This window comes from Lemur catta, chromosome 12 (assembly GCF_020740605.2).
Source record: "Lemur catta isolate mLemCat1 chromosome 12, mLemCat1.pri, whole genome shotgun sequence".
Taxonomy (NCBI): Eukaryota; Metazoa; Chordata; class Mammalia; order Primates; family Lemuridae; genus Lemur; species Lemur catta.
In genome coordinates, this window is record NC_059139.1 from 71,317,153 (window position 1) to 71,332,494 (window position 15,342).

Below are 15,342 nucleotides of genomic sequence, written 5' to 3' on the forward strand. Positions count from 1 at the left end.
TCATTCTGGTTTTCATTGTTAGCGCTCTTATTGAGACTAATCTAATCAGTTTTTTACTTTTTTGGTATAATATTAACTCATAATGAAACCAATACATTATTACTAAAAGTATGATTACTGAAAACATTTTAAGATGTCCTTGCCTTTTTTTGCTTTCTGTGTAATTTTATTTTAAATTTTTATGTTTTTGTTTATTTAATTGTGGGAAAATATACATAACATAAAATTTACCATTCTTACCATTTTTAAGTGTACAGAAAAATAAGGAACAATTCATGAATCTGCATGTCTTCCTTAGGCAGGGGTCATGCTAATCTCTCTATAACCCCAACTATTGTATATGTGCTGCTAAAGCAAAACCTTGCTTTTTTTTTGTCCTTACAATATATCTGAATATATGATTTGTCTATAATTGCAAAATCAGTACATTGTAAAATCCTAATTAATAAATAGAAATGACAGCCTTTAAGCATTTTTCATTGCAAATATGTTTCATTGTTTTGTCATTTGTTTATTTGTTAATTATAGTATTTATTTGTCATAGCTTTTTTTCACAAATTACGTAACTAATATTATTAATCTTACCCATTATTGCCTCTATTTTGCAAGACACAGGTAAGACTCTTTTCCCTACTTTCAGATTTATAGATGAATTCATACATGTTTTCTTCTAGTATTTGTATGCAGGAGAAGACAATTTTGGTTTTTCTTGGTATAACTATGCCATTATACCAACACCACTTATCATAAAGTACATTTTTTATTCACCAATTTCTCATGCAATCTTTATAATATAGAAAATTTACATATGCAAATATGTCTATTTCTAGATTTTTTCTTCTGGTCCTTTCATGTTGCTATACAATACATTTCATATAGGGCATGGCTAACACATTCCTTTCATGGTTTCCATGGTTCCTCTATTTTTGCTTGTTTGCCCATCTACATGAACCTTATAATAAACTTTTCTAGCTCAAAAAAATGGTATGAATATTGCAATTATATTAAATGTACATGTCAAATTGGTTTATATTTTTCTTTCTAATGGAATTTTATTAGGTTTTGTAATTAATACAATATGCATCTTATAACAAAAATTTTGAAGTTTTGCTCCCATCATTTATGCTTCAAAATTCTTAAAGTAATACTGGAATTATCTTTCAAATTCTTTAAACTAATTCACTTATGAAAGCATTTGGAGCTAAAGTCAAATAATTTTACCATAATTGTTGATTTTGGCTGCCTAGGAAAATTTTTTCAGAGATATGGTATTTTTTTTCAATAGGAAGATATAATTTTTATCTTACTTTGGAAAAGTTCTATTTAATTACAGTTTTTAATGTTTATTCTTTTTTTGGTTTATTTTTTAATATGTGTATCCTCTACATAGATTTCTCTACCTTTTTTGATTATTTCTTCCTTCATTTTATGTCTTTCTTCATTTTTGCCTATTCCTTTTACTATATCATCTATGATATCTGCTAATTTCCATTTTCTAGTTTTGTCCACATTTCTGAAATTATTTGAAATTTATTTCTAAATCATTTCTGAACTCTGCAAGCCCTGTTTTTGAACTCTTTTATTGACGAAAGTTTTTTTTAATTTTTCCTAGTTCTCATTTATGCTTTTTTTTCACACCTTAATTTCATTGCTTATTTTGAAATATTTAACTATAGTGTTTTAAATTTTTGGTGTTAAGGTCATGTTCTTTTGGTATGTCATTGCTGTCAGCGAGAGAAAGAAGTTTATTCTGCTCATATGATTTTTTTTTAGCCTAGAATGCATTTGGATGGAATTCATACACATCCTATTGTATTATGAATATTTATATGAGATGAGTTTTCTAGTATTTTTAAAATTACCTTCCTGTTTATGGACATGTGTCAAGATAATGGCTCTAGAGCTTTCTAAAGTGAAGCACCAAGTTATTTCAAATACTACCTGAGAATCTTCTTTGTTTTCCTTTTTTATTGTTACCAGTATTCCTTCCTCTCTCTGTCTCTCTCTCTCTGCCTTGTGGTATCTTTGTCCTGCTTAATTTATATTCTATTCTTAACACTTTCTCTTTAGAATGGGCTTTGTCCTTAAAGGAACCTTCTCTGGTGGATTGATTTCAAGCTTCCATCACACCCAGACAACCTCAGCACTAACATTCCTTAAGTCCCCTTAAACTCACCCTTAAATGGATGGAGCAAAGCCTCCTCTGTGATTGTTCAGTTATTTTTCTCAGATTGTTATACCTGACTTCTACTCCAGGGTGTCTTCTCTTGCTTTCTGAATGAATCATTTTTAGCAATTTCTGGGCTCACCAGCATCAGGGCTATCAGAAATTACTTTGTGTTCTCTCTGCTTCCTCTCATACTGTTAACTACATGCACAGGTATTGTTTCTGTTGGCAGTTTGGCACAGCTGAATGAAATTTTGGAATTTGTAAGGGCACTTCTTCACCAACTTCTGTTTAAAATACTTTCAATGTTTTATGTTATTTATTCACTCATTTCTTTTCTTAACAATTAGTTCCTATGTCTGTTTTCTTGGGAAATTGAGGAAGACTTAAGATAGTGCTATTTCACAACCAGAATTTTTTTGTCACAATTTCCTTTATTAAAAAAAAATTCTCTCCTTTACTCAAGTCTTCCTGAATATAGTGAAAAAATATACATAATAATTGAAACAAATATTTCCAGAATTCATCTAGAGTTTATGCAGTAATCAGATTACTTTTAGGCATGTGCCATGTTTTACAAAATAAGTCCTGAAATCCCAGAGATATAACACAATAAAAGTGTGGTTCTTACTCATTTGCAGTCCAAGGTTGCTTGGTTGATTTCCTCTAACTAGTGACCCAAGAATTGTCTTGTATCAGGAGCTTCAAAGCAGGGGAAGAGTGTTTATAAGAATTTTACAGAGACTTTTCTCATGTTATTTCTGCTCATATCATTTCTCCAGAATTGGCCCAAATCCCACAGCAAGGGATTGGAAAATATGGTGATACTTGATAAGCAATAAATATCTATGCCATATTCTTCTTCCCTTCTAGATACTAAATTTCATTTTCTTCCATGCACAGATTTGCCTCCATTACATATAGACAATACCCAGCTTCCCTCAGGGAGACATTTGTCCCACAAACCTTAAGAATTAAAAGAAAAGCAGACCCCAGCAATGTCCATAATATTGCCTTTGATGCTACTGGCTAATGTACTTACTCTATGCAGTTATGCAGTTAGTTAACTAAAAAAAAAAAATACTAGAAAACTTATGTAAACATCTCAAGCAGACAGACATTGGGAAATTAACAATGCAGGCTGAGAGTTGTTGAGACAAGAGAGCATGTAAAAGGAACAATCAGGCTTGCACTTCGGCTTTATCTGTGGGAATATTTCCCAAATCACAGTGCACATAATTAGAATTCAAACAGAAAGTGGCAATATCATTGGCTGGAAGGAAAAAAAGTACTATTTGCTGCCATACTGGCTTGGGTTTCAGCAACAAGGAGTCAAAGAGGAAAGCATGATAGAGAAAGAGCCATAAAAAATTATATAAAATTCCGTATCTTTGGTTCACTGCTTAGCTATGCATCTACTAAGAAAAACTCCAAGATAACTAGCCGAGAACAGTCACAGTAATGAAGGAGAGATTTGAGTAGATACATAGTTCTATAGAGCCATTGGAGTCTAAACTCAGTCAGAAATAAACTATTTTGATAAAAAGAAGGGATTCTGGTTAAGAAACCAGAAAGGCTATGCTGTAGAAAAAAGGACCAGATTTTAGGATTAAGATCCATGCCCTAAGAATATATAGAAGATGTAGAAGGCAACATAACTCATTGTCTTTCCAATGTATTATATGCAATATGTAACATAAAATATAAAATTACTAGTCATATGACTAACCAGGAACCAGTCATAAGTAACAAAGAGATATAATAGTCTACAATAACATCAGGCCCAAAGATAATGTAAATATTGTGGCTAGCGATAAGGACTTTAAAATATCTATGTTCCTTTGTTGTAGAACAGAGAGAAAAGGAGATGGAGAATATCAATAGAATATTTATATATTTATATAAAGAGGAGTTAAGTGGCTCTTATGTAGATGATGAAAATCAGACCAGTCATTGCATACAACATACACTAAACTCAGAAATACGTTAGAAAAATATGCAAACTGAAACACAGAGCGAACAAAGAATAGAAACATAACAAAACAGAATGAAGCATAAAAGGAATACACAGAACACAGTCAACAGGGGTCCCAGAGGAGAATACAGAGAGTTAGGATAGAAACAAACCCGGAAAAAATAATGCCTGATAATTTCCCATATCAGTTGGAAGATATTGTCAGTGAATCCAAGTAGGACAAAAACAAAGAAAAACACACATAGGTGTATTATAATCAAATTGGAGAAAATCAAAGACCAAGTGATAATATTAAAAGCAGCTGGAGGGAGAAAAAAGCTATCTTCCATTTAATGGAAAAGATATATAACTGACAGCTGAGATGCTAATAGAAAATGTAAGTCAGGAGAAATACAAAGATATCTAAACTTAATCCAGTTAGCTCGGAAGCCTGGGAAATACAATTTGTTGGCTATCTCCCCTCTTACCCCAAACTATCCATCCCCCACACACCTGACCTTCATATGGAAGAGGACAAGGAAAGTTCAGAAAATGTACGAGAGAACAAAAAGATAAGTTATCTTTACTGTAGGAAATAAGAATCTGGGCAAGTGAAACAGTTACCTAGGATGTTACTGAGAGAGATCATGGGGCTACTAGCATCTGTAATTCAGATTTTAGGCTCTAGAACTGTAAAAAGAATAACTTTTTGTTATCGTAAGCCACATAGAAAACTAACACATTGCCTCTTTTTCCAATTCCTTCTCATATTTTTAATTTGTTATCCTTCATTGTACAATATGTATTTTAATAGGGCTCCTTGAATCCCCCTTTTATTAATGAGGCAAAATACCTCCATCTATTTACCATCCATCCTATAATATAAAAATGTAAGATGTAGTTTATGCCTTCTAGTAGCTTACTATATCTTATTCATGTTTTGACTTAATGCATATAAAAATTAATGAAAAACAAAATAAAAGACATCTAAATTATAAATTACTTGGAGCAAACAATACTTCTATAAGACACCGTAAACAAAGATCATAAAAAGTGTCAATCAATCAGGAATTAAGGTGAAGCTTACAGAACGGATGGGAAAGATTTCAGCTGCTGGAGAAGAAGAGAACCTAGATTTCAGGCAGGAAGCAAGGTGAGCAATGGTATGATGATAAAGCAACATTAGGTAGGGCCAAGGAGAAGGGAGAGGAACAGATGTTTTGTCTATGATAGGAAATGACCAACCAAAAAGAGGTAGAGAAACCACGAACGGCAGATACGGTCAAGGCCATGGGTGGGGCGAACTGGCGGAACTGGGGCATCCCCAGGAGATTTTTGGTGTCCTCAACGGACCTGATGTTCATTACCATCTAATTAGCATTGCAGATTTGCCCCCCTCACCCTAACCGGTGGGCAAGCAGGGGTAGTCTGAGAATTCCGCATGCACACAAAGTATTTAGTTATATAACCCCAATCCATCAATCACGGAGGAGTTGGGGAGAGGGAATCTCCACCTACAGGGAGGAGAGGCAGTCTGGTTATGATATGAATACAAGTGAGTGCTAAAAACCTGGGATTGTCTATGCTTTGGAACATAGATCCGTTCCTTCTCTGGAACATACTATGCTTAAAACATCTTGGTGCTTGGCCTTGCTTGCATCTGTTTGGTCTGCTCATTTGTTCTGTGAACTCAGTCTCAGTAATCATTTTTTGGTACTGAGACAAAAGAACCACGGAATGCATGAACCTGACATTACGCTTGAACCTGGCAGCAAGTACATGGTACACATAAGTGATAATATTGCCTTTAGAGAAAAGTCCATATTTGGGAGTAGTGGAAAATAGTCTTGACTCAGTGGGAAGTAGAAATACAGCAGAGAATCAGAGAAAACAAGGAGAGAAATTTAAATCTGCTTAGGAAGACAACTGGGAGCTGTTGTAGACTTTTTGAACACTAATATAATGAAAGGACCTAAGGGAGATTAATTCAGAGATCGTGTGCAAGATAAACTAGAGTCAGAGAAAGAAAAAAAGAGTCACAAAAAAGAGTCAAGAGAAAATAGTCTGATAGTTATTTTAGTAAACTAGTTAAAGAAGCCAGACCTCTGATATTAGAAGCCTAAATAAATGCTACTGAGCTAGGAGGATCAGCTAAGTATTTTGTGTCTCTTGAAATCCTGATTTCTCTATTGCAGTTTAATTTCTCTCTTTCATCTCAGTTGGATTTGAGCCATTGGCATCTATTTCAGGGATCTGATAATGAAAGATTTCTGCCTACCTTTGGAAGACTTTGCATAAACTTTGACTTTTAAAAAGCACTTAACATCCATGGTGTATGAGTGCATTTATAATTCTCACTACTAAGATTCAGTATTGAGAAACAGCCAAGTTTCAAATTTTCAGCTATTTTATCTTTAATTTCCAAATTGTATTAATTTTGCTGACTGTACTAGCTTTCTTTCCACCTCATTATTGTCTCTTTTCTTAAGAATACTCTAGCTAGCAAGATAGGTGAACTCTATGTTCTTGATGTTTTTTTCCTTTCAATTTTACCTTTCTCAGCCAATCTTTCTCTTTTAGAAAATGTAGCCTCTTTATATTAATATACAGATTTCAAGGGTACTTCTTATAGCATAATTGATTTTGAGAACTCTTTGGCCTGTTACTTCTATTTAGATTGAAATTTATGGAAGTAATTTGAGATGTCACTCAAATTGCAATATCATAAGTATTATATGGTAATTTTTTCCTTTAGTGGCAACATGGAAAATCCATTATCTTCAATTTAAGAAAAATTATGTTTTTGTAGATGCATATGTTCATTTTTAATATAAAATTATAAAATTTATTTTTTTCATAAAATATGAATTTCTAATGAACAATCCTTTGAGCTACTTAGGCAAATACAGCCGAGGGAAAAGAAACAGGCAAGGTTGAAATGAGAGACACTGAATATACTGAGTCTGTTCATTGAGTCACTCACATTTGCAGAATCAAAAAAAAAAATGATCAGTATTGAGAAAAATGGGATGATTAAAGATTGTTTGCAACATGTTCTATAACTAAAACAATTTGGAGGTGGTTTGTTTTAAGATATAAAGTTCTGAGAATTCCTTGAATCAGAGTCAGCTAGATATCCTTTCTCTTTAAAATCCCCATCTGCTACTGCAAAACCAACCTGTATTGCATTTTAAAACTGAATTTCTAGGTTAGTAATTTTGCACTAGCATGTATTGTCCTTGCTAAAAATATTATAAATGGCTCTGATACCATTTTTTTCAAAGAAAACTTAGAACATTTAACTGTATCAATTAAATAAATATAAATTATAATTCATATGTTAGATATAATATAGCTAATATAAATTATATAATTTTAGTAATAATTTTTTAACTTTTTACTTCTGTAATAAGATACAAAATTCATTTTCATTCTCTGTCAAGAGTTTCTCATTATTACTTTTACTAAAAGTGTATATAAAAAGATGCTTCTGTGATAAATACCTATTGTCTTTATACTTGCTAATATCATCTGTCTTATCTTATAAATTGTAGTAATCTTAAAATTTGAAAACTTGACTATTTACTGGAATATAAACTCTTGGAGGCAGAGATTATATCTGTAGAGGCAATAGGATCTAATATAATTTTTATTTAGTGATCTGTACTTGGTAGATGCTTAATAAATGTTTAAGTAAATGCACGAATTATTTACCTTGTTTATTAGTTGTTATCCTTGAGTTTGTTTTAACAGGGGAACATTGGCCTCTAGGCACTTAATTAAATGAATATATAGTTATGGGTGGACTTTAAAAAAATTAAATCAACTTAAAATTCTCCCATTATAATAAGCACATTCATTTCATAGATTTTTAAAAATATGTTTTCCCAGATTATCTATTCCAGAGTACATTAAAAAATTCTTGTAAATAGCTGTGATTGATTTATAATCACCTTATTCTTTCAGATTTTGATTAGCAATTTCTAATTTTTTTCTTAAGGAGAATATGAAAACTTTAATAAGATTATGATTCCAAATTACTGTGGAAGAGATTTTTTGAGGGTTGATATGGCATATGATAATTTCATGGCATTTTGAATGAATGTATCTTGTTTTGATTTATGTATGAACATTAAGGAAATGCACAGGGAGAAAAAATTTTTACGTGGTTTCTGTCATAATGATTACTGAATAGTATCCATTTGACAAATTCATACTTCAGTATTTATGTAAATTACCTACTTAAAACAATAGTTCTTAACCAAGGGCAAGCATCAGGAGGAATTTTTTGAAAATATTCCTTCTTCATTATGTAATAAAATATTCTTCACTATATAAGAATCCCTCATATATAGGAATGGCATTCAGCTATATGTAATTCACAATTTTGCCCACATGATTACTTTGCACAATCCCATTTTCTTTTTTGTTTTTTTTTTTTTTTTCGTGCACTCCATGTTCCAAATAGAGCATTTGGCAGACAGCACCATTTTCTTAATCCTTTTGTTCTGCTGTAATGGAATAATTGAGACTGGGTAAATTATAGAGAACAGAGATTTATTTCTTACAGTTCTCGAGGCTGGGAGGTACAAGGTTGAGGAGCAAGGGCCTCCTTACTGCCTCACCCTGTGGCAAAAGGCGGGAGGGCAAGAGAGCATGTAGGAGAGAGAAGGAAGCAAGCCAGACTCATCCATTTATCAGGAGCCCACTCCCTGAATAACTAACCCACTCCCAAAATAATGCCATTAATTTATTCAGGAGGGTAGAACCCTCATGACCTAATCATCTCTTTAAAGTCCTATTTAAAGTGCTACTTCTCAACACTGTTGCATTGGGTATTAATTTTGCAACACATGAACTTGGGGACACATTCAAACCATAGTACTTATTATAACCACTGGATTACAGGTAGACAGTGCTCATATTGAGGACACATATTTATTTTCTGCACATTCATACAGGTTCACACGATATAAATTCTCTTGTTTGTTGTTTGATACTCTAGGAGTGAGGTCAATAAGCCCAATGATCAATATATCTTGATAATGCTAATAGTGAGTAGTATTTTTCCAGACAAAGTGTACTTTTATTTATGACAAGTAAGAAAGATCCAAATGTCAATATTAAGAATATTAGTCAATATTAGGAATTTAGATATTTAGATATACGTATGTGTATAGATATGTGTGTGTTGGTATGCATATCTATATGTATATGTAATATATAATCCTTTTATATTCTTATATCTTACACCTCACTCATCCTAAGAAATTTCACAATTGCTTTCCCTTTAGTACCTCTGTATTCTAACCTCCTGATTTGTTCTTCATTTCAAGGAAATGCATTCTTTCCAATGGATGCTGAATATCTTTCTCTTTAGAACTGCATTTGAGAAAATTAACTAATGCTTTCAGAGGTTGCCAAAGCCATATCTGCCTTCCAAGTAGGTCCTTACATAAATAATAATTATGATTAGTGCAGATCGTGCAAGGCTTTGCACAGCTTAACACACTAGGCTTTGTTACTTGGATCCAAGGCTGCCATCCTCATGCCAGACACAGAAAAGTCCAACATCCATTTGGGAATTTAATGTGAAATCTCTACTCTGCAGCAGCATATACTACTTGCCAGTGACTAACTCAATCATACCTTTTCTATTATAGCTCAATTCTGAGACTAAGCTATGGGAAAGAGACAGGGGAGTGGTGCAGATGACAAGAGACAGGAATCAGAAATCATGAAGAGATAGATTCCAATACTTTTATTTCCAGTGTGCAAAATGCATGAGCCTCCCCTACAACATTGTATATTATCTCCTAGCTTAGAACATTTTTACCTTTCCCACCATGAGATTCCACTTGTTATATACTTTCATATCTCAGAGGAAAATGGAGTTCTTGAAAATGTGTTGCATTATGAAACATAATAGTACATAAAACAAGTTATATGAATCCACATAAGAAAATGATTCTTTTTACCCAGAAGCAATGTAAAAAAATTTTTTTTAAATCATCAAAAAGCAAACTCGTGAAGATAAATTAACACCCGTGAGAGATTTTGTGTCTTGACCTAGATGGCCCTAATGTTTGCCTCAACTTGACTACAGTTTTAGACAGGCTTCTCCTTGACTCTTAGGTCTCTGACCTCACTTTTCTTAGAACATTTACTTTAGAGAACTTGTAATTGTAAATTCTTTCTCTGCTTCTCTGAGATGTAAATCTTTTTAAAAGCACTTGCCAGGTTTACAGCCCAGAAATGTCTTTCTTAAGGACCTGGGAGGCATCCCTTTGAAATGTAATCCTCAAAAAAGATAGGGCTCCTATCTCCCAGTTTCTGTGGGAGAGTAGGAGCCTAAATTCTGCTGAGACTTGCTCCAAATTATAAAACTACCACCTGTCATAAAGATAGGAGAAAGTTTAATATTCCTTTGTTTAAGGCCAATTAATAAACACAGGTGGCCTATGATTCCTCCCAGCCCAACTCTTAAAACCTCCACAGCCCATTTTCAATGGCGTTGAGCTCAGACCGAGTTCTGGGCTCTTTCCCTCAGTGCAATACTCATAAAGTCTTTGTCACCTGTTTAATTTTATTCTGCATAATTTTTGCTGTGACATTCCCATTTCCCCCCACCCTACCACCACATACCTTTTTTTTTTTTTAATACTACTATTTATGGTAGAAGCCATAAAGTGAAAGATGTCAAGACTACACAAAAGCCATATATTATTAGCAGAGAATATGGAGTAATAGATGTATGACTGGAAAAATTCAAATCAGAAAGAAAGCCAATGAGTTAACAAAACAGCAGATTTTCAGGGGAGGGAGAAAATGGCTCCTGCTTCTGAAGGGTCAAGTTATCCTTTTCCGAAGCTGCCCTAAATAACATGCCATTTCTTTATGAGCTTGCTGAGATAATTTTCTGTGATTTGTTGTACTGGAGTGCAAAGATCATTTGCCTCTACTGTCTTTACTCCTCCCTAAGACTGAATCATCCAGTCCGCAGAATCCCTCCCCCAAGGTTAATGAAAGTTCTCAAGTTTGGGTAAAATGTTCAGCCAATATTTTCTAGGGATGAAGATTTTAAACAAAACAACACTCACACATGGATACCCTGTCCACCTTACCTTTCTTCTCCCACTGCTTTTTCTTTTATTAAGCAAATACACTGTCTCAGACTTCCTGTTTGTTTATCTTACTCTGTCTCCTCTATAGTGGAGAGGTCTTTTGGTCTTACAGTACTTAAGACTTTAAAGCTTCAGTGAAACCAAACTCCTGAGACTGTTAAACTAGACAGAAAAAACAGATCTTCATATTGGCCTCACCCAAGAGCGTAAATAAAGTTCAGGGTCAAGTCCCTATGAAATAATAATAATAAATTTATTGTTTGCTCTTGTCTTTCTCAAGCTTATACTTACTCATCAATACTGACTTTTTCTTAACTTCTTTCCAACAAATAAACAAGCAAATAATAAAACAAAAACAAAAATAAATCTCCTAAAACAAAACATACACACACCTCCATGACAACAATACATGAGTGCAATGAAAATTGTTTTGAGGCACAAACTCTGAAATATTGAATAGTGAATATAGTTACACTGAATCAGAAATCAGAAGAACTGGAATTCATATTCTAGGTTAGCTACTTATTAACTTTTTTGCCTAAGGCATTTAATTTCTAAGAGCATCAGTATTTTGCCTATAAATGAAAATGATGATCCTTTATCTACCAATATCAGAATATTTTAAAAATTAAATGCAATAATAAATATGAAAATACTTTATAAAATAGAAATCTCTGTAAAACTGCCTGTGGAAATGTTATGGAAAAAAGGCCACTAATACTGGATCTTTTAAATCTTAAATCAGATATAGACTGTAGCCACATTGATATTTCAAAATCTAGTGGTTGACAGTAATCAATTTAAGAAGATATGTCTTAGAGAATTTCCAGAAATTCTGGGTATCACTCATTATTTTTTTATATAAGGCTAAGTTTATGTATACTTATTTAACTGAGATTTTTCATTCACGTAGTTAAATGCTTTACTGTTTTACTATATTTCAGGGTCTTCCTGCACAACTAATAAACTTATAGCTTGGGGGTGTATTTATAGCACAGTGTTTAACTTTGTTGGTTATGATAAAGTAAAATTTGACAACAGTGATGACTTTATGAAGATAAATTTTCTCCCTAAATTAACTTAGAACTATGTTATGATCACAATAAAACGTTAACAGGTTTTTTTCCCCATATATACTGTATTCTAAATTATATATGGAAAAAATGAGAATGTAAAATAATCTAAATAAATTTTTATAGAGGAATACTTGATAGGCATTTGCACTTCCACATGTCAGATATGTAGTTAAACCTTAATTAAAGCATTTCCTATCACTTTTTGCTTTTCTAGCAAGATCAATGAAATATAAAGGCGAGACATGAGATAACCCCAAATTCCTATATAGATTTAGTAGGTGAATGCGAGGTTACTTCAAATTGTGAGAAAAGTGGGAATGAATTACTTTAACACATGAGTTTCAGCCTTCTGGCTCTCAGAGATATATACACAAAACAAAATATAGATAGATGCCTACTTCACTTCTTACACAATATTAAATTCCAGATGGATAATAATTCAAAAGTTCAAAATGAGGCCAGAAAATTATTAGAGAAAATGTGGAAAAAATTTATTTTACATATATTTAGGATAGGGAAACAATTTCTAAGCAGGGCCTAAGCCTTGAAACTCTAAAAGAAAAAAGTAAGTAAATAATTTAAAATATAATAAATAGGAATTTTCTAAATAAAAAAGTCATAAAAATGACTTGAAAGGGATAAACTTGGAAAAATATTTATCTGTTTCACAAAGGCACGCTTCCTTATATATCAATAAAACACCAATCAATAGTGAATTGGGCAAGAATTTGTGGTTCATAGAAAAGTAAAAGGATATAGAGTAAAAACATAAAAATTCTTCAAATACACACATAGTTAAAACATTAACACCATAAGACAGAGTTTTCATCAAACATGACAATAACCATAAATTTAGTAAGTGCAATGTCACTAAATTTATGGAAAAATAGTTATTCAAAAAGTGTTGATAAAATATATATACGCATTTAAAATGCATCATAATTTCAACCCCAAAATATAACTCCAGTTGACTTACTCTATAGACAGGTTTATATGTTTGTTCAAAAATATAAGAATAGAGATGATCATTACTGTACATTATGTAATAGAAAAAGATGGATATTTAAAATATTCATCAATAGGTATCAGTAAAATAATCTAAAATAACCCCATAAAAGTAGAAAAAATACTACATAGTTGTTTTAATTTTTTTTGAAGTGTAAGGTGAACCAACATCAATGATATGAATAATCTGCTAGATATGCAGATTTAGAAAAGAACAGTGAGAGAGTTCCCCTCATAGTACATGTCCCCTTTGTATAAAAATATAAATATATAAATGAAGGCAAATTAATTTCCATATTAAGAATATTTCTGGAAGAATATCTAAGAAAAACTGTTAATAGATTTTATTTTGGAGAAAATGTTGCCATAAATTTAAAGCAAGAGTGGAAAGCTTTTAATTGTGTAGTCTTTTGAGTTGATGCATTTCTTTTTCAATAAAAGTAAATTGTTCATGGCCTCCCATGTTTCAGTAACAACTAGGTTAGGTAATAAAAGGTATACAAAAATAAAACATAATCTTTTTTGGTTTCTTAAAAATAACTTGGTAGAATTACACGTTTCTCCTTAAAAAGGGAATATTTTCCATAGATTGAAGGAAGGATATAATAATCAAATCAAGATAGCTTTGGCCTTCTATATTTGGCCTTTTGTATTATTGGTATTTATAAGCTCAAGCCAAATTTTATGGCAATTTATTTACAGAGAAATATAAGAACTCTGCTAGAGTATAAAAATTCTGGATAGCAAATGCTCCTCTCTTAGATCCAGGATAAATTTCTCTGTGATTTCAACTTTCATCTTTTACATTTTTTATTTTAGTAAATTTTGTGATATGTTGTCAATAGTGTTAGCATAACAGTTTAAGGTTCACTCTATTTATTTACATGTAAATGTCTCTCTTTTTATATCACATGTAGGGGGTGGGAAAGTAATTTTCTCTCTGAATTTCATATACTACTCTGTTTGTGAAAACAACTTGCTCTCTTCACAGCACTGCATTTAGACTAGATCTGCTATCATATTCACCATGCATAATGTATTCTCTCCCATCTCCATGCTGCTTCTCCTGCCTAGAAGGGTTTTTACTTTTGGTAAGTCAGTCTTCCCCTTTTTGACTGAATGGGACAAAGTTTTTACAAATTAATCAAAATATCTTAATAAGCAGTCCTCCCACTTATCTTTTTTTTGTTTGAACTCTGTAATATAGCTTTATGGCTTTCTTGTTTTTGTTTCTAGAAGTCATGTCTATCTTTCCAACAAGACTGTAATAATCTTGAGAGAAAAAGTCTCTTCTATTTAATTTAGTTCATATGGCATTTAGTAAAATACTGTGCCATTAGGTTTTAAATAAATTTTTAAAGTTATTTCTAGTTTTTATTTATAAGGTAATATTGATAATAATTTCATCAGTATAAAACTAATTTTTTGCACCATGAAAATTATAAATGATAATACATTCTTACTGGTCAAAATATGGACAGTAGATTCCAGGACAGTTCTCTGGGTAGCCTTGGACCAATTCAATTCTCCCTGCCCACCGCCCCACCCGCCATCCCCAGGTTTTTTTGCTTGTAGTTTTCAAGAAACTATAAAATGTGCTGGAATGTAGCATCCTGAGAGATGACCCCATACTGGCCGGAACAGCCTGAATTCTTTCCTCTTTCCCCTAGAAACAGGATATACTCCAATGCTTTAGCCCAGTGTGTCATGTAGTGCCTGAGGTATACAATCCTGTGCAGCTTGCCTTTTGTAGCTTCTCAGCTGCAGTGCAAGTCACAGTCATGACTCCAGCCGCCCTGGGCAGCTTTCCTGAGCTTTGGGGGGGCCAGCTTGCAATAAACCCTAGGCTTCTGTTATCCCTTGCTGCCTATTTATGATAAACCCGGTTCGTGTAACTTATTACGTGCATCGGTGTTGTCTCGCTAGACTTAGACAAGTTTGTAGCCAGTACACAGTGAACCTACTTCACATACAAACTACACCATTTAAAATAAATCTGTAATAACTCATGCATAA

General features: G+C 32.7%; 1 pseudogene; it reads right to left on the reverse strand.

Annotated features, from left to right (window-relative positions):
• Positions 1-257: 257 nt before the first annotated feature.
• Positions 258-357, reverse strand: LOC123648711 (annotated as a pseudogene).
• Positions 358-15,342: the final 14,985 nt, after the last annotated feature.